General features: G+C 39.5%; 1 long non-coding RNA gene across 2 annotated transcripts in view; it reads left to right on the top strand.

Annotated features, from left to right (window-relative positions):
• Positions 1-24,176, top strand: part of LOC125961470 (uncharacterized) — a 186,349-nt gene that overhangs the window by 47,089 nt on the left and 115,084 nt on the right. For both annotated transcript variants that reach the window (XR_007472217.1, XR_007472221.1), the window contains one exon: positions 23,950-24,069. This is a non-coding gene — a long non-coding RNA (uncharacterized LOC125961470). The remainder of the gene's footprint in view (positions 1-23,949; positions 24,070-24,176) is intronic.

Below are 24,176 nucleotides of genomic sequence, written 5' to 3'. Positions count from 1 at the left end.
TTGGAAGAACCAGTGTGAACACTTGATTTCTTAAAAAAAAATGTGTGTGTGTGTGTGTGTGTGTGTGTGTGTGTGTGTGTGTGTGTGTGGGCATGCCTATGTATTTTTATTTTTAAATATTTATGTATATATGAACATTTGTATGCATGTGTACGCACAGATTTTCTATCTCTGGTTGAAAGAGCCAAGAAGCAAAGATCCCTCTCCCCCAACAGTAGCAGTGAACGTACATTATCACCCAGATCTTGATCTCTAATACCATTCCCCACTAAAAGGAGTAGGGCTCTTTAGAAAAATGTCTGGTTTCTAGAACTGGAGCCGTGTAGGTACAAGATGAACCTGGAACATCTTGTTGTACCAGATAGTAAGAAATGCTGGGGAAAAAAGATGTCACAAAGACATGGGAGCTAGCTTGGCAGGGCTCCCACTGGCCAAATCTGGGACAATCTAAGTAGCAAAATAAAGTTCAATAATGAAATCTAAACCATTGAAAAGCATATTAATTCATGAGTCCCTACTGATGATAGATAAATGGGGGAGAAGGAAGGGCTCTTGCATACAGAAGAATGCCAAGGACTGACTGTTCTGCAGTGAAAAACTCACAAATTTTGCAACCATCACAGTGAAGATTGGATTAGCCAAGCATAATCAATCCATGCTAAATCTAAAGAGAAATTTTGCTTTGGAACAGCAAAACCATATTTGTATGGTCTTAAGTGTCTTCTCACAGATTGCTGATTAGTTGCAGGGAGGAATAAAAAACAATAGTGGAGAAGTCAGAGAACACCTTGACCAGGTGATCAAAGCTAGTATTTCCAATGAGGGACAGACAGAAGTCATGGAGCTCCAAATGTGGTACCCTGAGAAGGACATAACATCACCTGTGCATTTGCTGGTGGAGAAAGAATTTAATCACATGGAAACATCAGACAATCATAAAATGAGAAATTTTCTGTTTTTAAAAAAGGGAGGTGGGACTGTATCCTTCAAAAATATTAATGTCTTAAAAAACACAGACAATCTGTGGAACTATTCCAAACAAAAGGAGGCTGAAGAGATATGACAGCTAAATACCTTCCTGACCCTAGACTGGATCCTGTATTGGAGGGAAAAATGCTATAAAGAACATTAGTACATCAGTTGGTAATATTGGAATATGGTCAGTAGATTATATAATTGATTATTTGAGAGACTATCCCTATTTTAGGGAAATAACACATTGAAGTATTTTGGGGTAAAGGGCCGTGATGGACAACCATATATAACAGAGTAAAATGTTAAAAAATGGATAGATCTGGATAAAGTATATGGCATATGGGTATTCATTTGTACTATTTTTATTTTTTCAACTTTTTGTAAGTTTGAAATTATTTCCAAATAAAAAGTCAATGTAAAAATGACACATTTTATAAGAACGTTAAGAATAACTGATAAGGATCTAAAGCATAAAATTATTTAGCAGGTAGGACAAATGGATGCAAATTATTGATATTATGGCAGTTAGACAAAGCCTTCTAGAAAACATATGCTTGATTTACTAAGTAGACAAACAGAAAAAAAGCTTGTAGTGTTATACAACAGTTGTTTAAAAGCAGCTAAATGTCTTCCTAGTCTGCTTCTGAAGCCATGGGGAAAGCTACAAATATTTCAAAATAAATCAACTTGAAAAAACAAAGAGTTCTCATTCTTAAAAACAAATAGCACTGCTTATTCAATCAGTTATAATGTAGCATTCATTTGGCAAAGGTAAACAAGACTAATTCAAAGATAAACAACAAAGCTAATTTCTTAGATGACTAGCAAGTCTAATGGAAATTATTTTCAACCAAGAAATACCTAAGAAACCCACAACTAGTTGTCTTATTAAATGAGAAGTGATAATTAACGTTTAGTGTCAAAGGACAAACATCCTCCAACTGCTGTTTGCATGACATTATCTTTGACAAGGTATTTTTTCGCAACTCAGACGTAAGGAGGGAATTAATACCCCACTGGGTAAAACTTTAACAATGGATGATTGAGCCAGTCTGGATGGACTGTTCTATGAAGCAGCTTTTTTTTTTTTTTTTTGCGGTACGCGGGCCTCCCACTGTTGTGGCCTCTCCCATTGCGGAGCACAGGCTCCGGACGCGCAGGCTCAGCGGCCATGGCTCACGGGCCCAGCCTCTCCGCGGCATGTGTGATCTTCCCAGACCGGGGCACAAACCCGTGTCCCCTGCATCGGCAGGCGGACTCTCAACCACTGCACCACCAGGGAAGCCCTGAAGCAGCTTTTTATATGGTCTCTTAGAGGAAGGTACAATAAGATCTAGGAGTCAGTTGTGTTTAATAGCAAGAGGTGACTGGCTCAGTAATACAACTTCTTGGACTGACTCTCACTTTTTCCCTGCCTCCTTTTCCTTTGCCCTCATTCCTGCTCCCTGGGATTGCATTCTATAATAAAGTAGTAGCACATAAGCTTTGCCTCAGGCTCTGCTTTTTGCGGAGTCCAGGTTAATAGTTATTAGTTGCTCAATGAATATTGGAAAGTATGGGAAAATCCTACGTACTTGGTTTGTATTTTTATTTTGAGGCTTAGCACCCTCTAGTGGAAACTATTTTTCACATTCAATCTTACGAAGACAGCCCCCAAAGGGTTTTTTGTGTGTGTGTGTGTACTGTTTAGCATTCCCAGGCAGGAATAGGTCTGGCTGATACAACAGGAAATAAAGAGGGTGGTCGTCATGCTTTTGTCCATTCTAGGTGCTGGAGTCTACATATTTCTATTGATACCTGGAGGAGTATCAATACTTTAATAATGGAAAAAGTAAGATTGACTGAACTCACATCATATGATGTGCATTAAACATAAACAGAAAAAAATTCAATTCTGATTATTTTACAGCAAGACATCTGATGGACCTTCCAGAGAATCTTCACCAAAAATAGATTTTCTTGGATGTTCCTTATGTTGCTTTTGTCCCATGTGGTCTATGTTCTTGTATTGAGCCAGTTGTTACTGAAAGCCCATAGTCTTGACCTCTGCTAATGCTCAGAGGTGATTTTAAGTACCCCTTCTTTATCGGTGAAGCTTTGATTTTCTCAGATGTCCACCACATCCTGCCTGTTGTTAATCTCAGAAATCACGTTCACCTAAACGAGATAGTTATATTTTGTTTTCACTACCCTGTGTTCCCTTATACTTTTTGTGGCAGTGGTACATGATTTTGTTTTGGGATATGTAACTCTCCTCCGTTTTCATTCATGAACTTCTTTTTGAATATGACTTAAGCCTCAGGCTACAGGATCCAATTAGCATATTTAATCACCCTAAGCAATTGTAATTGGTTCAAGGTTGGGCATATGCCCAGAATAAGACCATAAAGGCTAAAGAGATTAGATTTTGAATTTTTGTTCAACTTTTTGGGAAGAGAATTTCCTCTTACACTGAACTAGTCTTGTGATGGTGTGAGCCTGAAGTTGTACAGGAGCCACCACGTAAAGTCTGAGAATGTAGCCAGTCGGGAGGAAGTAGAGTCGAGAGATGAATCCTGGTGATATCATCTGATTCTTAAATGAGGCCACTGGTGAAGCCAGCCTCTCTAATAGATTTTATAATTAGGTGAAGCAATATCTTCTCTTCTTTGTTTAAGTCAGATTGAATTGGGCTTCTTAATAACTTGTGACTAAAAGATTCCTAATTGGTAAACTGTTTAATTCTGAATTCACAGCTTTGTCCTTTAACCTGATTCTCTTTTGGTATTTATTATTTTAGTCAATGCCATTATCATTCATCCAGTATGCTAGCTAGAAACCTAGGAGACATCTTGACACCCTTCTCTTTCTCAAGCCCCATATCTAATCTACCAGTGAGTTTTGGATGTTTTGCCATTTAAATTTTTTTTTTAAAATCTATCTATTTCTCTTTGTTCAAGATAGCCTCATCTTTCACCTGGGCTATTAAAACAAAACAAAACTCCTAAATATCTCTTAATATCTCCTCATGCATCCTTCAATCTGTTCTCCATTCTTCATCCGGAGGGATTTTTTTCAAAGTACAAATCCTAACATATCATCTTCCACCCATCCCAGTCCTTTGATTAAAACCCTACTGTTACTATTAGGACAATGAAAACTCCTGTGAGAAGATCTGGCTCTTACCCACCTGGTCTAGTCTCATCTTGAACCCTTACCCCAGTCACTAAGGGCCACTGTACATGTTGATTCTTCTGCCTGGAATGTTCTTCCCTCCCCTTTTCAGATCTTAACTCTGAGCCATTTCCTCAAATAAACCTCCCTTTTAAGTTCAACAATACTATTCTAGCCTCTCATACCACTATGTGCTTGATTTGAGATTTATTCCAAATTAGGGGTGATTCCTCTTTCTTGACCACATTTTTATTCTTTAAACAAGAATGAGATGCTAAGACAGAAACCAGTCAAAAATATTCACACATCCTTTTGTCAACTATTAAAAGCAGTGACCAAACTATACTTAGCTATTACCTGCACTGAAGGTAAATTTTTTTGTCTGAAGGTGGACCTGATCCCAGAGTGGGTGTTGATAGGACAGACAAGTAGCTGAAAGGTGAGAGGAAGCAGTGAGGTGGGAGGAGGTGAATGTGAAAAATGACTGATGTAGAGCAGATGCACCAGGTGTCCTAGTTCTTTGTTATAACCTGCTGAATGGGAAGAGGTTGTGACTGATCTTATTAACTCTGGCTTAGAGCAAAATATTTATAATTTCACTCTAATGTCCAAGTGTGAAGTCCACATCATCATCCCAGAATAGACTTAATGGATCTTGTGGCAGCTAATGGAGTGTGTTGTCCACATCTCCCTTGAAGTGAGAACAAGCTGCAAAGAGAATAGTTAGCTGACAGCCTCCAGAGGCTGTAACTCTGGGATCCTCTGAAGTGTCCATGACAAGGAGGTTACACGCTCCCTGGGCTACTCAAATCCAATAACCCAGCAAAGCAGGTATGTATACTAGAGCTGGGCCGTTCCTGCCCAACATGGGGCTCCTCTAATGGACAAACTTTGCTCTACAATGCCCCACTGGCCTGGTCAAGCCTTTCTGAGATCTTCACTGCAGTCTGGGGCCTCTGCCTACCCAGTCCTCCTTCCTTCTTCTGTCCTTGCACAAGTGTCAGGTGAGCATCGTGGTCTGAAGTTTTTCCCCATCCACTCCTGCTCCTTCTCCCTTATTCTTCATAGTTGTTTCCTCCAATTAATTATTTGTATATCTAATTCTATCTTGGCATTTGCTTCCTGAAGGATCTGAAATAACACATACGTTCAGTTGGGAGAATTCCATTGAGAAAGGGTCTGCAGTGTTTTCCTTTCTCCTTTTGCCATATCTGGAGGAAGGGAAGTAGAAGAAATGTTGAGGGAGAAGATACTTTCTTGACCACTAGGATCTGGTGATGGCTAATTGGCTGCACACTCCTGAGTCGATCATCACCTTTGATTTAGTTCATTCCAAATCTCCTGATGAGGGAGACCCACAGATCTGGATGGTGATGGACTTGTCTCTGAGCAGCTGTCTAGGCACCTGTGTGGTTTCTGTGAAGTATTTGGCTGCACCTTTCACCTGACAGTCATCTAACCTACAGCTGTGACGAATGTGGTCCCTTTGGCAAATGCCTTTCCTTCCCTTCCTATTCATCTTTTGATGTCCCTGTCTTCCTGATCTTGACCTCTTGACCTCAGAGAGTAGCTCTGCTCTCTTCTGCCTTACTTTGCCAATACCTATCCCTTCTTCCTAAAATTCCTTTCATCAAGTTCTGGTTGCAAGCCCTGAGGCTCAGCAGTTAAGCAATTGGCAAGTAAGGTGCCAGTCTCCTCTTCCTGTAGTCTCACTGTAACGCAGCTGTCTGGCTCATGGAGCTCCCCCAAATCAGGAGTGAGGGAGCAAGTGTTCATGCAACAAACTCAAGCACCCAGGAACTTGAATCTGACCCCCAAAAAACTCTTCCTATTCTTCAGCTCATTTTTGTTTTTATATTTCTTCCTCTAGCAAGGGCATAAGGTCTGGGAGGATGAGCCATTCTAGTTTGCTCAGATTTCTTTTTTTTTTTTTTTTGGTCTCATATGGTAAGTTCTTCATTGAGCTTAACCTGAGGCGTTTTGAAGTGGGTATGAGGAGAGCAGGAAAGGAAAGTAAAATGGGTGGGTATCTTAAGTGGCTATCACAGGTTAAACGTATATCTTGCAAATCAGTTATAGTGCCAACCTTATTGAGTTATGAGAATTAAATAAGATAATTCATGTAGGGTATTTAGAATCGTGCCTGGACATGTTAAACAATCAATAATATTGGCTATTATTTTGCATTGATTAAAAATTGAGGTGAAAAGAGAAAACAATTTTATTATGTAAAAATCTTACAATGCATATTTCTTGATTTGCCCAACAAAAACTTGAGAATTTGTATGCATACTTATTTTGTTCAAAATGGCAAAAGAAAGCATTATGTTGTTTTTATAATTAAAAAATCATAAAATTCTGATTTACTGGGAAATCCTTGTTTATGTGTAGCTAGAGGTGTGATAAAATGAAGTGCATGACGTTTTATAATAGCAGGGACAAGATCCAGAGAAGAGGGCATGGGGTAAACTTCCTTCAATGTCATCTGCTTATTTATTTATTTATTTATTTATTTATTTATTTATTTATTTACTTGGCTGCATTGGGTCTTTGTCACTGCTTGCGGGCTTTCTCTAGTTGTGGCGAGCGGGGGCTACTCTTTGTTGCTGTGCACGTGCTTCTCATTGAGGTGGCTTCTCTTGGGCTCTAGGCATGCGGCTTCAGTAGTTGTGGCACACAGGCTAAGTAGTTGTGGTGCACGGGCTTAGTTGCTCTGTGGCATGTAGGATCTTCCTGGACCAGGGATCGAACCCATGTCCCCTGAGCTGGCAGGTGGATTCCCAACCACTGCGCCACCAGGGACATCCCTTCATCTGCTTTCTAATGCTATGCTTCCCCTTGGAATGTCTCCTCAGCCTGTACACTGGATGTTTATGTCCATGCCCAGGATACACAGGTGGCTTCTCAGACCTTCTCTTAGAGACAGATCTTTGATGACTTATGAAGAGGAGGGAGGGGACATATAATTATTTTCTAGATTACTCCAATTGTGTTATATAAACAGAGAGAATGAGCAACAATCAATGCTGCTGCTGGTCCCATTACAAGTTCATTCTTAGGCATGTGGCCTTTAAGACACAGCTCCCTCTTTCTTTTGGGATTATATTAATGTGTCACTACCACTTTGAATAGGAAGGAAGAGAAGGGTGGTCAGATTTCCCCTTTCATCTATATTTTCCCTCAAGTTGGCAGGCTTTCTTTGCAGCTTTGTACTCAGCAATTATCCATGCTCCTTTAGTATTAATAATCTACGTAGCAGGAGGCAGCTTTTGAAGTCTACCTAAATTTTACAGCTGCTACTGCTCATGTTTCCTTCAGAGTTTCTTTACCAATTGATTGAGTGTAGCAGGCATTCTCACTGTCTCCTTCATGTGTCTCGTTCTCTGCTTCACATCTTCCTTTTGTCTCTCTTGGGCATTGTTTTATAATTTGCTTTTAATCTCTACTTTCCAGTTCACTAAATCTCTCCACTGCTGAATCTAATCTGTTGCTTTTTTATTTTAATTTTTTCCATTTCTAGAATTTTTATTTGGTTCTGTTTTATATCCAGTTGGCCAATTCTAATAGTCTCTTGTGCCTTTTCAATATTTTCAAGTTACTTTCTTATTTTTTGAAACATATTAAACATACTTATTTAATATTTTGGGTCTGATTATTCCAATATGTATTCTTTATTGTCTTAATCTGCTGTTTGTTCTTATGCTAGCTTTCACTCATCATGATTTGCTTCCTTTTCAGTATGATAATTTTGACTGTGAACTTACATATCTTAGAACTCTATCTCTGAGAATTTTCTTTGAGTCTATGCCCAAAATTAATTTCTCTGGAGCAGAGTTGATTTTTCTGCCAGGTTTCTGGGAACACTGTTGACCAAGGGTCACTCAAATTATCTTGTTTAGGGTTTTAAATACATGGGCAGTGTGGCTTTTGGCCCTCAAACCATGAGAATGCAGATCTGGGTGAGGAATTTCTTTGGAGACATTTTTTCTTTTTTCTTTATATTTTTTCCTTATCAGACAAAGCTAAGGCTGAGAAAGGTGGTATCTCCATGACTCTCTTTTAGGGAGAGGTTGTTTCTAGTTCACTCATTGAGAGTATTGCCCTTGGTGGTCCTGACTCTTGTGAAAGGGGTCTTTGATACAACCTCCCATTTTGCTCAGCTTCTGGCTCTGTCTCCTGTTCACTGCCAGTGGCCCATTAAAATTCAGACTTTAGACCATCAGAACTCAGTAAATGCCTCCAAGGAAAAGTTTGGCTCTGGTACTTACGTGATTTTTTGTGCATTGTTGAACTTTGAATAATTCTATTCCTTCCCACTAGCTGAGTTATACATTCAAAATTTTGTTGTTTTAAGAAAAATCTTTCCTAGCATTTTCTGGTGTGCTGTTCTAGAAGGGGTTTCACTTAATGTTTCTATAGCCATATTTTCAGAAACATCCATTCATTTAAAAAAGACTTTTTATTTATTCTCATATGTTTACGTCTCTCACCCTTCCTCCACAACATCTCTTGCATTTTTCCTTTAATCCTCTTCTTTTCCATTCTCACCCTCTACACCTTAGACTATTGCAAGGACCTCAAATATGGATTCCTGCACTCCCCATCTCATTTTCCAATTCATGCTGCATGTGCTAGCCAGAAATATACTTACACAGATGAAATGCAAAATGGTCAGCAACAGCATTTTGTAACAGTATCTTGGAAAAGAGCTCAGAAAAAATATTATCAGCAATCCAAGGAAAGGAGGCTATATTGTCGGAGGAAACCTGTAAGTAAATAAATATACATATGACAATCAGATAAGCACTTTGCAAGGTGCAAGAGGCAGGTCCAAGAGGCTGTCTCTGGGAGCAGAGAGGAAGGAGAGGTCAAAGCTGACTGGATAGAGGATGGGATGCTAAAGGGCTTTACAGAAAAGATGGTGTCTTACTCCAGTCGTGAAGTAGTTGTTATCCAGGTGAAAAGAGGGTAAGAGGAGGTATTCTGGAAGCAGAAACAATATGTGTGAAGACACCACATATGGTTTACTTGGAGACAAGAAATTTGAGTAAGGTATAGAACGGAGGACATCCCAACGGTAGAGATGTAGTCGCAATTTAGATTTCCGTTCTGCAGGAATATATAACAAGAACACCTCTCCAGTTCTTTCCTACATTTTATTATAGTTCACCAACCCAACAGGTTAGCAGAGAGGTAGTATTATGTTTTAGACATTCGAAGTTGCTTTATTAGCTACCTAGTTCATGCCATATCTGAGGTTTAAATTTCTTCCACTACGTTTTTTCCAAATGAGTTTTGAGTCCCTTTTGAAAGCTTTTACGTGCAGATAGTGTGGGGCAGTTGTTAAGACCAGACTCAGGAATCAGATTGCCTGGGCTCAAATCCTAGCTCACTGCTATGGCAGGCCATGGCCAGACCAGCTGCACTGAAGAATCAAGTGGGCACACTGGCCATGCAAGAGCCAAAACAGGCAGATAATTGGATTAGGTAACAGTGGCTCAACCAGAAATTCTGACTCTGGAACCACAACACTAGGGTCTAAATGACGTGGTTCTCTCCCAGACTAAAAAGAAATGAAGGGTAAGTACAGTGTTGCAGATTCTTCCAACCTGGAGGATCTCCACAGCACATGAGCTGCTGAAACTACTCCACTTTAGGTATGCTTGAAAAATAAAGTTGTCACGAGAGAGATTTATCTCTTTCCCATCTTGCTCTTCTGTGTATCTTTGCATTGCTTACTAGTTGAAGCAATAGTAAAACCGCAGAAAATTTAATCTTAGCTCACCTAGAGTTATCAGTTTTGCCGATCTGAACCTAGACCAACCTTTGGATAGCTTAATCACTTACGAGCTATGATTCGCTCATCTGTAAAATAGGACTGATTTGAGGATTATGAGATAATAATTGCAAAGTCCTTGACAGTGGCTGGCTCATGGGAAGTATGAGCTAAGGTTGGTATTATTAAGTCACTATTTCACATGGTTACCCATTTCATTTTTGCCAATTCTTTCTTATCCAGAATCAGATGGTCATACCTGTAAACTCTACATCTTGTTTTGTTTATTTTTTTCAAAAATTTTGTAGAATGAGCCAAATTTCTCCTTCACAGCTATTCTCTTTTCGTGTTACATTTATACCATTCCACTTGCCTATCCAAAATCTGCTCCCTCGGTCTTTCCCATCTTAGTTCATGGCCCTCCATCCTTCTGTTTGATTAGAGTCAGTATCGACTCCCTTCTTTTTCTGACAACCCAAATCTAATCTGTAACATCTTCCTGCTACACCTCATCTAAGTCACTGCAGTGTCTCTCCTGGTTTACTGCAGTAGCCTCCTAATTGGTCTCCCTATTTCTGTTCTTATCCCCATTTAATTTATACTCAATGCAGCAGCCAAAGTAATCTGATAAAATAAAAATTTGGTCCAGTCTGTTAGCCCTTTGTTCAAACCCTCAAATGACTTTCCTCCTCACTCCAAGTAAATGACAAAGTTCTCTTAATATGAGATGTGAGACCCTATATAATTTGAACTCCTTTATCTCTTATCTCATCTTCTACTACTCTCTTTCTTGCTCACCTACATACACACTGAATTCCCCAATCTGGTATTTGTGCTCTGGTGTGAATTTCTGGGTCCAAATGCATGACTTTACATTATCTGTATGCAAATACCTTTTGCTTAGATGTGGCTTTTCAGTATCATCTTCAGTTCTGGTGCTTTTATCCAGCTAATGGCCATTCCAAGTGCATGTTGTGTTTACATTTGATCAACATGTCGATTATGTCCTCATTCATTTAAGTCATTAATAAAATGTTAGTCAGATCAGATTAGCAAACAAAGACTTTGGATTCACTACTAGAGACCTTTAGATAAGACTATAAAGACTGTTCATCCAATTGCAAATACATATATTCCTGCACCCTACGTTTCTCACACTTGTTCCTCAGTAAGATGAGGAAACTCAGAAAGGATAAATGAATTGCTCAAGGACCCATGATTAGTAAGCAGCAGACGGGGATCTAGACTGCTGGTCCAAGGACTTTCCCAATATTACATAATACTTTAGCATTTTTGTATTTCCTACAACACCAAGCACAGTGTTTTTCAAGTCCTCAGTGAACATATGTTTATTGCTTGTTAATATGCCTTGCTTTCACTGTCCTGCAAACTAAGTCCTTCATTTAGACCTGTGGTTCTCAACCCATGACAATTTTGCCTTCAGGGGACATTTGCAAAGGCCTGGAGACATTTTTTTTTTTATTAAAGTATAGTTGATTTATAATGTTGTGTTAGTTTCTGGTGTACAGCAAAATGATTTATATATATATATATATATATATATATATATATATATATATATAAGTTTGTATATGCTAAACTATTATTTTATCCCTCCCCCACCCCCTTTCCCCTTTGGTAACCATAAGTTTGTTTTCTATGTCTGTGAGTCTATTTCTGTTTTGTAAATAAGTTCAAATGTGTCATACTTTAGATTCCACATATAAGTGATATCATATGGTATTTGTCTTTCTCCATCTGACTTACTTCAGTTAGTATGATAATCTCGAGGTCCATCCATGTTGCTTCAAATGGCATTATTTCATTCTTTTTTTTTATGGCTAAGGAGTATTCCATTTTATACACACACACACACACACACACACACACACACACACACACACACACACACACACACACCCCCCACATCTTTATTCATCTCTTGATGGACATTTAGGTTGCTTCCATGTCTTGGCTATTATAAATAGTGCTGCTATGAACATTGGGGTGCATGTATCTTTTCAAATTAGAGTTTTTTCCAGATATATGCCCTGGAGTGGGATTGCTGGGTTATATGGTAGCTCTATTTTTAGTTTTTTAAGGAACCTCCATACTGTTCTCCATAGTGGCTGTATCAATTTACATTCCCACCAACAGTGCAAGAGGGTTCCCTTTTCTCCACACCCTCTCCAGCATTTGTTATTTGTAGACTTCTTAATGATGGCCATTCTGACCGGTGTGAGGTTGTACCTCATTGTAGTTTTGATTTGCATTTCTCTGATAATGAGCGATGTTGAGCATCTTTTCTTGTGCCTATTGGCCAAGATAGGCACAAGACATTTCTTTGGAGAAATGTCTATTTAGGTCTTCTGCCCGTTTTTTGATTGGCTTGTTTGGTTTTCTTGTTATTGAGTTGTATGAGTTGTTTGTACGTTTTGGAAATTAAGCCCTTTTCGGTTGCATCATTTGCAAATATTTTTCTCCCATTCCTTTGGTTGTTTTTTCATTTTGTTTCTGGTTTCCTTTGCTGTGGAAAAGCTTATAAATTTGATTAGGTCTTATTTGTTTATTTCTATTTCCTTGAGAGACTGACCTAAGAAACATTGCTATGATTTATGTCAGAGAATGTTTTGCCTATGTTCTCTTCTAGGAATTTTATGGTGACATGAGTCTTTAGCCATTTTGAGTTTATTTTTGTGTAGAGTGTGAGAGAGTGTTCTAACTTCACTGATGTACATGCAGCTGTCCAGCTTTCCCAACTCCACTGGCTGAAGAGACTGTCTTTCCTCCATTGTATATTCTTTTTTTTTTTTTTTTACGTTTTATTTTATTTTATTTTTTTATTTATTTTTATTTTTTTTTTTTTTTTTTTTAAACATCTTTATTGGAGCATAATTGCTTTACAATGGTATGTTAGTTTCAGCTTCACAACAAAATGAATCAGTTATATATATACATATGTTCCCATATCTCTTCCTGCTTGCGTCACCCTCCCTCCCACCCTCCCTATCCCACCCCTCCAGGCGGTCACAAAGCACCGAGCTGATCTCCCTGTGCTATGCGGCTGCTTCCCACTAGCTATCTACCTTACGTTTGGTAGTGTATACATGTCCATGCCTCTTTATTGCTTTGTCACCGTTTACCCTTCCCCCTCCCCATAGCCTCAAGTCCATTCTCTAGTAAGTCTGTGTCTTTATTCCTGTTTCACCCCTAGGTTTTTCATGACATTTTTTTTTTCTTAAATTCCATATATATGTGTTAGCATACGGTATTTGTCTCTCTCTTTCTGACTTACTTCACTCTGTATGACAGACTCTAGGTCTATCCACCTCATTACAAATAGCTCAATTTCATCTCTTTTTATGGCTGAGTAATATTCCATTGTATATATGTGCCACATCTTCTTTATCCATTCATCCGATGATGGACACTTAGGTTGTTTCCATCTCTGGGCTATTGTAAATAGAGCTGCAATGAACATTTTGGTACATGACTCTTTTTGAATTATGGTTTTCTCAGGGTATATGCCCAGTAGTGGGATTGCTGGGTCATATGGTAGTTCTATTTGTAGCTTTTTAAGGAACCTCCATACTGTTCTCCACAGTGGCTGTATCAATTTACATTCCCACCAACAGTGTAAGAGGGTTCCCTTTTCTCCACACCCTCTCCAGCATTTATTGTTTCTAGATTTTTTGATGATGGCCATTCTGACTGGTGTGAGATGATATCTCATTGTAGTTTTGATTTGCATTTCTCTAATGATTAGTGATGTTGAGCATTCTTTCATGTGTTTGTTGGCACTCTGTATATCTTCTTTGGAGAAATGTCTATTTAGGTCTTCTGCCCATTTTTGGATTGGGTTGTTTGTTCTTTTGTTATTAAGCTGCATGAGCTGCTTATAAATTTTGGAGATTAATCCTTTGTCAGTTGCTTCATTTGCAAATATTTTCTCCCATTCTGAGGGTTGTCTTTTGGTCTTCTTTATGGCTTCCTTTGCTGCGCAAAAGCTTTTAAGTTTCATTAGGTCCCATTTGTTTACTTTTGTTTTTATTTCCATTTCTCTAGGAGGTGGGTCAAAAAGGATCTTGCTGTGATTTATGTCATAGAGTGTTCTGCCTATGTTTTCCTCTAAGAGTTTGATAGTTTCTGGCCTTACAAAAGACCTGTATGCAGAAAATTATAAGACACTGATGAAAGAAATTAAAAATGATACAAATAGATGGAGAGATATACCATGTTCTTGGATTGGAAGAATCAACATTGTGAAAATGACTCTACTACCCAAAGCAATCTACAGATTCAATGCAATCCCTATGAAACTACCACTGGCATTTTTCACAGAACTAGAACAAAAAATCTCACAATTTGTATGGAAACACAAAAGACCCCGAATAGCCAAAGCAATCTTGAGAACGAAAAATGGAGCTGGAGGAATCAGGCTTCCTGACTTCAGACTATACTACAAAGCTACAGTAATCAAGACAGTATGGTACTGGCACAAAAACAGAAAGATAGATCAATGGAACAGGATAGAAAGCCCAGAGATAAACCCACGCACATATGGTCACCTTATCTTTGACAAAGGAGGCAGAAATGTACAGTGGAGAAAGGACAGCCTATTCAATAAGTGGTGCTGGGAAAACTGGACAGCTACATGTAAAAGTATGAGATTAGATCACTCCCTAACACCATACACAAAAATAAGCTCAAAATGGATTAAAGACCTCCATTGTATATTCTTGCCTCCTTCTGGAGACTTTTTTGATTGTCGCGAATGGGACATGCTACTAGAGGCCAGGGATATGCTAAGCATCCTACAATACACGAAACAACCTCTTACAAGCAAGAATTATCTGGTCCAAAATGTGCTGAGATTGAGAAACCCTGATTTAGAAATTAGCTTATTGATTTATAAGCAGTTAAGAGGAGGTCTGAAAGGGCACCAAAGCAAGTTGATTGTTTTTTTCCCTCTGGTTTCCTTGTTAATAGACCCAGCTTTTAAATAAAACAAAAGAACTCTTGAACTAAAAAGAAACCAGACATGCAAATAAAACCTTGAAGCCCAGCTCCTTTTAGTACCTGAGGTCCTTGTACTTGCACTGAGAGGTGATAGCCAAGTAACAGCCACCCTCCTCATCTGGGATAAAGAAGGCTGTACTCATTACATATTCATGTTTTCAATGGCATTCTTCACTTAAGAGATTCAGGGCACATTATTAATTAAAGCAATGAATTCCCCAGAAACAACAGTAATTAAACCTCAGAATCAAAACAGCACAAAAAAGCAGGCCTCATTTTTCCATCCTATCTGAAACACTGAGAAAAATCATACAGCTTCATGAGGCCGGGTGGGGAATGGGATTTATCAAGAAGGCAGACCACACACCTTCACTTATGCTTTCTTCCTATTGTTTCTTGCTGCTAGTTCTAAACATGAGCCATAGACAGAGCTACCAGGAAGCAAATAGCTGGTTGGTAGTGGCAGTGTCATCACTTACATGGTATGTGTCTTATCTTCCATGAAGAAGCAGTGGAATTCTGGAAGAGCAGGAGGGTTAGAATTTAAGGAGTCAGAAATCCACCCTCTTAACCTAGGCAACCTTGGCCCTCTCCTTGTCTACTCCATACTTACTACTTGGACAACCTCATAGTTTAACTCCCACATATTTGCTGAGTACTTCCATGTCTATATTTTTCAGTCCAGGTACTGTGCTGAATGGTTTGCATGTCTTATTTTTTAAAAATCTTTCAGCAGCCCTATGTACTCTTATTCACATTTTCTAGTTTATCAAATTAAGATTTAGAGAAGTAATTTGTCCAAGATCATATGTATAGAGGGTGAGAATGTTGGGACTTGAACCCAAGTCTTTTGTTCCCCCTTCCTCCTCAATTACATTGTTTGGTTCACGTTCCCATTGTTTCCCAGCTGGATTATTGCCCCAGTTTCCTAACTAGGCTTCCTTTTATGCCATCCTACACTCTGCAACCAGGATAATCTTTGTTATATTATACTTATTATTCCCCTAATTAGTCTAACTAAATGATTTATGATTCCTTGAGTATATCAGGTTCCATGTCCTCACTATGTTGTTTCCCTAACTGATATTTATTCTCCTTAAAAATTCAGCCTCATTGAGTAGAAAGGTAGCCATACCTTTTAAAAAACATAGACTTAAGTTACATGCCTTATTAACATATGTTAAAAAAGAGGAAAAAAAAAGTTAAACTTTTTGAGTAATCCTCACATGTTTGTGAAATAATTTTCCATCCACAGTATTGGAATACTTTCTTTACTTTTGTCAATTATATCATTTACATGGATTTCATTAGGCCTGACGGCTTATCATTGGATGATAATGAAGTTCACCACTTTTCTCTTTCCCTTATCTCTAAAATGTCAACCTTTTAATTTTTTTACAGTATTCTTAAGGCACCTCAAATCATACTTCATTCATATCCTTTACTGTGAGAATTAAACACATACTCAGAGTACGCATATTTGTGGGCATATCAATTGGTACCTCTCTCTGTTTTCTCACTAATTGGTGTAAGTCCACTGACGCTCTGACCCATTTGGTCCAATCCCTCAGGAGGTGCTACATTCAAGGAAGTACAGACCTTCTGAATCTTTTTTTTTTTTTTGCGGTACACGGACCTCTCACTGTTGTGGCCTCTCCTGTTGCGGAGCACAGGCTCCGGACACACAGGCTCGGTGGCCATGGCTCATGGGCCCAGCCGCTCTTAGGCATGTGGGATCTTCCTGGACCGGGGCACGAACCCGTGTCCCCTGCATCAGCAGGCAGACTCTCAACCACTGCGCCACCAGGGAAGCCCTGACTCTGTTTCACTTGTCTGTCTTGAAGAACATAAGTAGGAATGGAGATTATATTTTATGGCAACTCATGAAGATCCCCAGCTACCTCCTGCAGTGCCCTGTAACTTTCCCCTCATTTATGCCATCCCATCCCTATACTCTCTCAGTCTCCTCCCCCAACTCTTCTTGCTCCCACACCCTTCCTCTCCACCCACCTGCTCTATCAGTTTGCAGCTCTCTCTGCTCTCCTCCAGATAACCACCCATTTAGCTTTTGTTTTTTCTCCACCTTCCACATTCTGGGGATTCCATTACACGAAAACTGAGTATTAGTCTGGCAGTATCCTGAGAACAGCAGGGAGAGGGGACAAAATGGGCAATACCAGGTCACTTATACTTTAATAGTTTAATTACAATTTTTTTGTAGGGTAGGGGCCACGCTTCCACTTGTAATCATGATTTTGGTGAAGTGAGGAACCTTAGAGATCTGATAGTCCACTTTTCTAACTACATAGATGAAGAAACAACAGCTACCCGAATAGGTGTGACTTACCCTTGATCACACGGCTGGCCAATGCCATAGTTAAGCCAGACCTTCTACTCAGAGATCAGGATATGTCCTAGTATTCAATGTTGTTTAAACTCGTCACTCAGTGCTAAGTGCAATGCCTCTTGAAAGATCTGTATTGGGTGAACGTGGGAACAACAACAACAAAAATGTGATTTAATGATTACAGTTAAAGTAGAGTATCCTTTTCCCCACCACACCATGAAGAGGAACTGAATAAAATAAGTTTTGTTGGCAAAACTTTTGTTGGCAAAATAAGATTGGCTTGCCAGTCTGCTTATGCTGTTTTAGTTATGATGTTTCATTGTGGATTACCTGGGAGTCTTGTATTCTATTTTAATGATACAATGAATCTTTAAAATTAAGGTAAATATATCCCACCCCACCCCAAATGGCCTTTTAAGTTTTTATTGGCTGTGCTTTGATAGTAATAAAAAGAGTAACGACAACACTAACAGCTACCACTACACATTGCATACTATGTGCCAGTCCTCCCACTAAACATTTAATTTCTTTTATTTAATTTAATCTTCAAAATAACTCTGTAAAAAAACAAGTGTATATATCTACCTTACAAATTAGGAAACAGAGGATCAGAGGAATAAGATAACTTATCATCACTTAGTAAATAGTAGAGTCACAGTGTGAACCCAAGCCTTCTGGTCTCCAAGAAGCTATGCTTTTACTCACTGCCATATAAGGCAGAAGGTGACAGCATCTACCTCATTCTGCCTTATGTTATATGTAGTTCTTTCATTCAAGGGGCTTTTAATACTATACACTGGGACAGGTGGTAGGAACACAAAGTCCAAGAAAATATTTTCTGCTTTTAAGGAGACTATAGTGGGGAAAATAGACAAGCAAATCAACAATTATAGTAAAGAGTAAGAAAGGGTTTTCCTTGAGATATAAATGTGATACTCAGAGTGCCATGGGGGACATCAAAACGAGTGGGAGTGGGGATGGTCAGGGAACGCTTGCAGGTCTAGCGGGCCTTTGAGGTGAATGTTTAAGGAGGAATAGATGTCAGTTAGGGAAACAGTATGTCTGAAGACATGGAACAGATGAACTCAAAAAATGGTGAGTAATTCATTTAGACTGGAGAGAGCAGACCGTTCAAGGCTCTGCAGAAGGATCTGGAGATGTGGTCTGTGGCCAGGACCTGCAGGGCGTTTGAATCATGTTGAGTGGTTTGGAATTGATCCTGAGCACCATGAGAAACCGCTGTGGAATTTTTATCAGAGAAATGACTTAATCAGAGATGGTTTAGGGAGTGTACTTGTACTTGGGTAGGGCTGGGGAGGGTAGAAAGGCAGGGTGGGGCATTGGGTGGGGGGATGGGAGATTATGGACAGGGCATTAGAGGGGAAGATGCTGTGACCCAGGTACAAAGGGAGCAGGGTGGACTGAGGCACCTGTGAGGGAAAAAGGAAAAGAGGAAACGGGTTCCCCAGATTTGAAACAGGTCCTTTGACTGCCGTGGGGACTAACTAGATGGTAGGCTTATTTGCTCTGTTGACATTTGACTCTGACCCTTCCTCAGGGAGACTTTACTGAGACTTTACTGGGTGTGTTGTCTTTTAAAAAGAAGCAGAAGAAAGACCAAATGTGAAATGAATCACAAAGAGATATGACCAAGAAAGAGACTCAACCAAGGGACCTGAGGGAGGTCAAGAAGGAAGAGATGTTTCCTTTCTCTTTTCACCTTGAGCCTTGTGTCCTTTTTTTCCCTCTCTGGTCTTTCTCATGTCTTCTCACTTACTCTTCCTCTGCCTCTGTACTTTAGCACGCAGTGCACTGTGGCTAAAGGTCTCAGGAGAGCCCAGAGCTAAACATTAAGCAGTGCTGAAACTACAGCACAGTTTAACTTTAGAATGTGGTCATTGCTAAACTGGGGCTTTTGGAAAAGAACTGTTTCTTGATTCAAACACACTGCATGGGGGAGGGGTGGATTCAGGGGAGCTCAGCTTTTGCTTCCACAGTGTTCCTTGAAAAAGCCTAAGTACTGCTTGTGAACAGTATCTATGTTTTTCCATTGATATGTAGCTATTAGTTTGAACCCAGGCCTATGAAGTCGCTGTGATGCTAATGACCTTTTGTAAAAGACCTCAAGATTCTCAAATTATGCAATCCCCATTGCCAAAAAGCTTTCAGGTGGCCTTTTGAGCAAAATAAAGAAAAATGGCACATAAATTCACATCCATTTTCTAATGTAAATGCTGTTTTATTAAAAATGGAGTCTATAGAAGGGCAATCATAATTTAAATTAACGTGTCTTCAAATAATACTTGTTATTGCCAATTATTTTTTCATATAATATAAAATCTCTGGTTCATAAATAATAGTCTTTCCCTATTCAGGAAAAGCCATGCTCAGCAATGTGTTATTCATGACTTAATTATTCTATAGATGCTTCATTCATATGCATGCAGATATATCTGGCAGCATTGCATTTTAATGAAGATGCTGAAAGGCAGCAGGCTATAATTTCTAACAGAGAATTCTGTCAGGATTGAACAATAGCAGCTCCTCGAGAGGACTAGGAAATAGCATAGCCCAGAAAGAAAATTAAAAACCCATTTAAATATTTTAATTATAATCTTCATTAGTGAAATCTTGAAATCCTTTTGCACATCCAGAGCTTCTATAGTTTAGGAGCTATTTTGGTTGGAGGAGAATAATTTTGAGGAAGGGGGATATTTTCAAGATTCCATGGTTTGAGATACAACTAGTCCCTAGGGAGCACACGACTGGGCCTCTGTCCCATCCCCTGCGCCCCCTTACCCTGAGTTTTTTTTTTTTATTGAATTAGTGGGGTCAAAATGACCAGTTGAGTCAACATTGCAAGGTACAATGAGAGGAAGAAGGGGGGGGATTAATTTCAGGGTTTTTACACCATATATATATACTATATGTATGTGTGTATATATATATACACACATACATATAGTGTAAGATTTTAGCACGGCAAAATGCACCTCAAATTTCCATCCCTTGACCCTCCAGAAAGTTCGGCTTGACTAGAAACAACTAAGACCTATTTTGACTGTAGAGATGGCCACAATTTTGTTATGGTTTCTCTCTTTCTCATCTTGCTAGAGATGAAGAAATGTCAGAAAAATGATAGAATTCTCAAAAGCATGTGATATCAGCTAAGTAAATCATGATACAGATCATAATTCTACTTGTTCTGTTACAGAATAAAAGCCAACTAGAACCTGTCACTACCATGTTCAGATATTTTAGGAGAGCTGTGAATATGCAAGTGATAGGGCGTTTTAGGCATCTAGGAAGGTGTGGCGTTTTCTGGAAGGGTGATGAACAAGAGACACAGCTGTCCACGCACTACCCTGGGTTTCCTCCTACTCCATTGAAATGCTCTTGTTCTGGTCATCAGTGTTCCTTGTGTCTTCAAATCCAGTGCACATTCTTCTGTCTTCCTCAGATTCCCCCCTCAGTAGAATTCAGCAAAGATGGCAACTTCCTTTCTACAAACATGCTTCTCTCGGAACTCTTGAGACACTGTACACTCCTGCTTTTCAGACTTCTTGTCCTTTCCTTCTTTTTTCTTTGTTCAATGTTGACCTTTGATAAATAGAATTTAAAATTTTTTGCATACTTGAATTTTCAATCGTTTTATGTGTTTTACATCTTTCATTAAGGAATTCCTTACATCGAAAATTTCTATTTGCTTGTCACATTTTGAGGTAGAGATCCAACCTTTTTGTATTCTATATGTATGACCATTTGTCCCAGAATTACTCATTGAAGAGATCTCCTTTCACCAAGAATCTGCAAAGCCAGCTCTGTCATCTGTCAAATACTTGTATAAATATAGGGCTGTGTATTAGTTGCCTATTGCTGCATAACAAATTACCACAAAATTTTCAGGTTAAAACAACACCCACTTATTATCTCACAGGTCTGTAGATCTGAAGTCTAGGCAGCCTTGGCTGGGTTCAAAGCCGAAATCAAAGAGTTGGCTGGGCTGGGCTCTTATCTGGAGGTTTTGGAGAATAATCTGCTTTCAGACTCATTCAGGTTGTTGGCAGAATTCAGTTCCTTGAGGCTATAAGAGTAAGGTCCCCATTTCCTTGGCTGTTAGCCTGGGGCCACTCTCAGCAGCTCAGGGCCACCCACATTCCTTGTCCTGTGCCCCCTTCATCTTCAAAGTCAGCAATTCCATGTCAAATTCTTCTCGGCCTTCCAATCCCTGAGTTTCTCTTCTTCCACCAACCAGAGAAAATTCTTTACTTTTAAAGGGCTCATTTGATTAGACCAGGCCTACCTAGATAATCTTTATTTTTTCATATAATGTAATGTAATCATGGAAAGGACATTTCATATTCTACCTCGGTCCAAGGGGAGTCATTCGTAGAATTCTGCCTACACAATCTGTTTGTAGCCTTTCTAACCTCTGCCATTGGCTTATTCCTGTGTCAATATCTACACTGTCTAATCATGTTCCATCAAGAGCCCCGCTGATATTGAAACTGTGCACTTCAGATTGAGACTTGAACCCAGCCAAACTCCTGATTGGGACTTGAATCCACACAGCTAGGATTCAAACCCAGTCAAAACTGTCTTCCAATTGAGGTCTTCCAACTGAGGTCACACACCTGGTTTCAGGACTTAATGAAGCTCAGGTTCTTGATGTCTCATCGCAGAAAGAATTCAGTGAGAGACAAAGTGATAGGTAAGAAGTGGATTTATTTAGAGAGAAACACACTCTACAGACAGAGTGTGGGCCATCTCAGAAGGTGAGAAAAGCACCAGAGTATGGGGTTGTCAGTTTTTATAGGGCGCCTAATTTCATAGGCTAATGAGTGGAAGGAGTATTCCAGCTATTTCAGGAAGGGGCGGGGATTTCCAGGAATTGGGCCACCGCCCACTTTTTGATCCTTATGGTTGGTCTTGGAACTGCCATGGTGCCTGTGGATGTGTCATTTAGCTTACTGATGTGTTACAGTGAGCGTATACTGAGGCTCAAGGTCTAGTGGAAGTCGACTTGTCTGCCATCTTGGACCCATTTGGCTCTAATCAGTTTATGTCATGTCCTCTGGCTATGTCATTCTCTCAAAGGTTGGGCCCTGCCCCCTTCCCTCCTGTTTCAATATTTTAATTGGAATTTCATTTTATCTATAGTTCAATGTTTTTGATATTGAATCTTTTTATTAAAAAAATATGGTGTATCTCCTCATTCATAAGCTTGTTCATAAGTCTTGCATATCTTTCCCTTTTTCACATGTCATAATGAAACGTTACAATGACCTCTGGCCCAAAGCAAAAATTTTGAATGTGAGGTGGGACTTCTGGAAAGGTTGAGTGAGGCAGTAGGCAAACCCTCTCCCTAAAAAGCAAATACAAAATCAGACAAAGCTGTTAAAAACAGCCATTCCAGGATTTTGGAAATTGACCAAAGGCATCTATCTAATTGAGAAGCATTTATTCAAGAAAAACTAAGCATCATTAAGAATACTGGGAGTCTGTGCATTTTATCCTGGGGTTTCTGCCATTCCCCACCCAGCTCTGCTACTCAGTACTTTTATAAGGGCCAGGCAAGCTGTGAGGAATCGCAGCCTTCTTACTAGAGGGGGCTGATTTGCTCTGGAGAGAAGCACAAATACACAAGGGCATTGTCAAAAATGATAACAGGAGAATCCAGGGATAATAGCAAACAATTTAAGAAGGCTGCCTGAGGTGTCAATACTGCTTGGGCAAGTGAGAGATTGACAGACCAGCTAGAAAATTAAAAGGGAAATCCAGAGATCAAGAGAGTGATAGAGGGGCTCAGAAGTGTCCACTTAGCCCTGGTGATTTGGAAGCAGATGTACGCATGCTCAATGACATGCACTCACAGAGGAAAGACCAGATAGGGCCCTGGCTATCTACTTGTCCCTGATGAATGTGAAGTCTTGAGTATGCAGAAAGAATAAGCTAGAGCAGACTGTAAACTGACTGAACTTTGATGACATTCCTTAAACACACGCAACTTCACAGCAAAGGGTGGAAACCTTACTGGTTCAAGATGTTTATGTACAACCTCTAATCAATCATTGACTGACCATTAAGTTAGGCTGACCCCTAGGGAGTCAGACTTAAAAATAAAGCAAAAGTATATTAAATAAAAAACAAAAAAAATACCCTGAGCAAAGGCGTCAGTGGCTACACACTGCCGGGAAGACAGACTCTACAGAGTTAATCCAGGCAAGCCATTACAGAAACAAAAAAAATCAGCAACAACAACTACCCCGGAGGGGATAAGAATCCAGAGTTGCTGCAATACATTATCTACAAATTTCCAATTTAAAAAATTGCATGCAAAAAAAAAGCTTAGGAAGGTATGACCATACATATACAGGAAGAAAAGTGAAGGGATTTCCGGACATGTCACCCCAAAATATGCCACCTTGACATATTATTTTGAGTTGAAATCACTTGAAAAAGAGCAGGTGAAATTAAGGTACTTGATTTCCCTTTTTATTCCTGAAAACAGAAGTTAAAACTCCCATGTGAGAGCTGCCCTCCCTGTGCCAGGAGGAAAGGAATATTCTTAGCACCAGACATGAGAGTCAAGGCCAGGAAACTTCTGTACTAACAGACCTTGTTAAAATAACTCTTATCTTCCTTTGGTCTCTTCATTTTAGTTATGTTTCCCCTACAGCGTTTGCCTCCCCTACCGTTTCTGGCAGTGAAGATGGGATAGTACTGACTGGGTCACTGCTTATCACTCTCGGGGCTGAAGCTGAGAGATCCTGGGACATTTGACAAACGCTGGAAGTTGGTAAGAGTTCTTACTATGTCACTCTCTCCCAAATCTCCACCTGTAGGGTCTGGGTGGGAGGGCGAGAGTGATGAGTCTTCCTTTGTCTTTTTCCCTTTTCAAGTTCA

The sequence above is a fragment of the Orcinus orca genome, chromosome 1, assembly GCF_937001465.1.
Source record: "Orcinus orca chromosome 1, mOrcOrc1.1, whole genome shotgun sequence".
In the NCBI taxonomy this organism is placed as follows: Eukaryota; Metazoa; Chordata; class Mammalia; order Artiodactyla; family Delphinidae; genus Orcinus; species Orcinus orca.
Note: the sequence above shows the minus strand (reverse complement) of the source record. Positions and strands in the feature narration are given on the sequence as shown.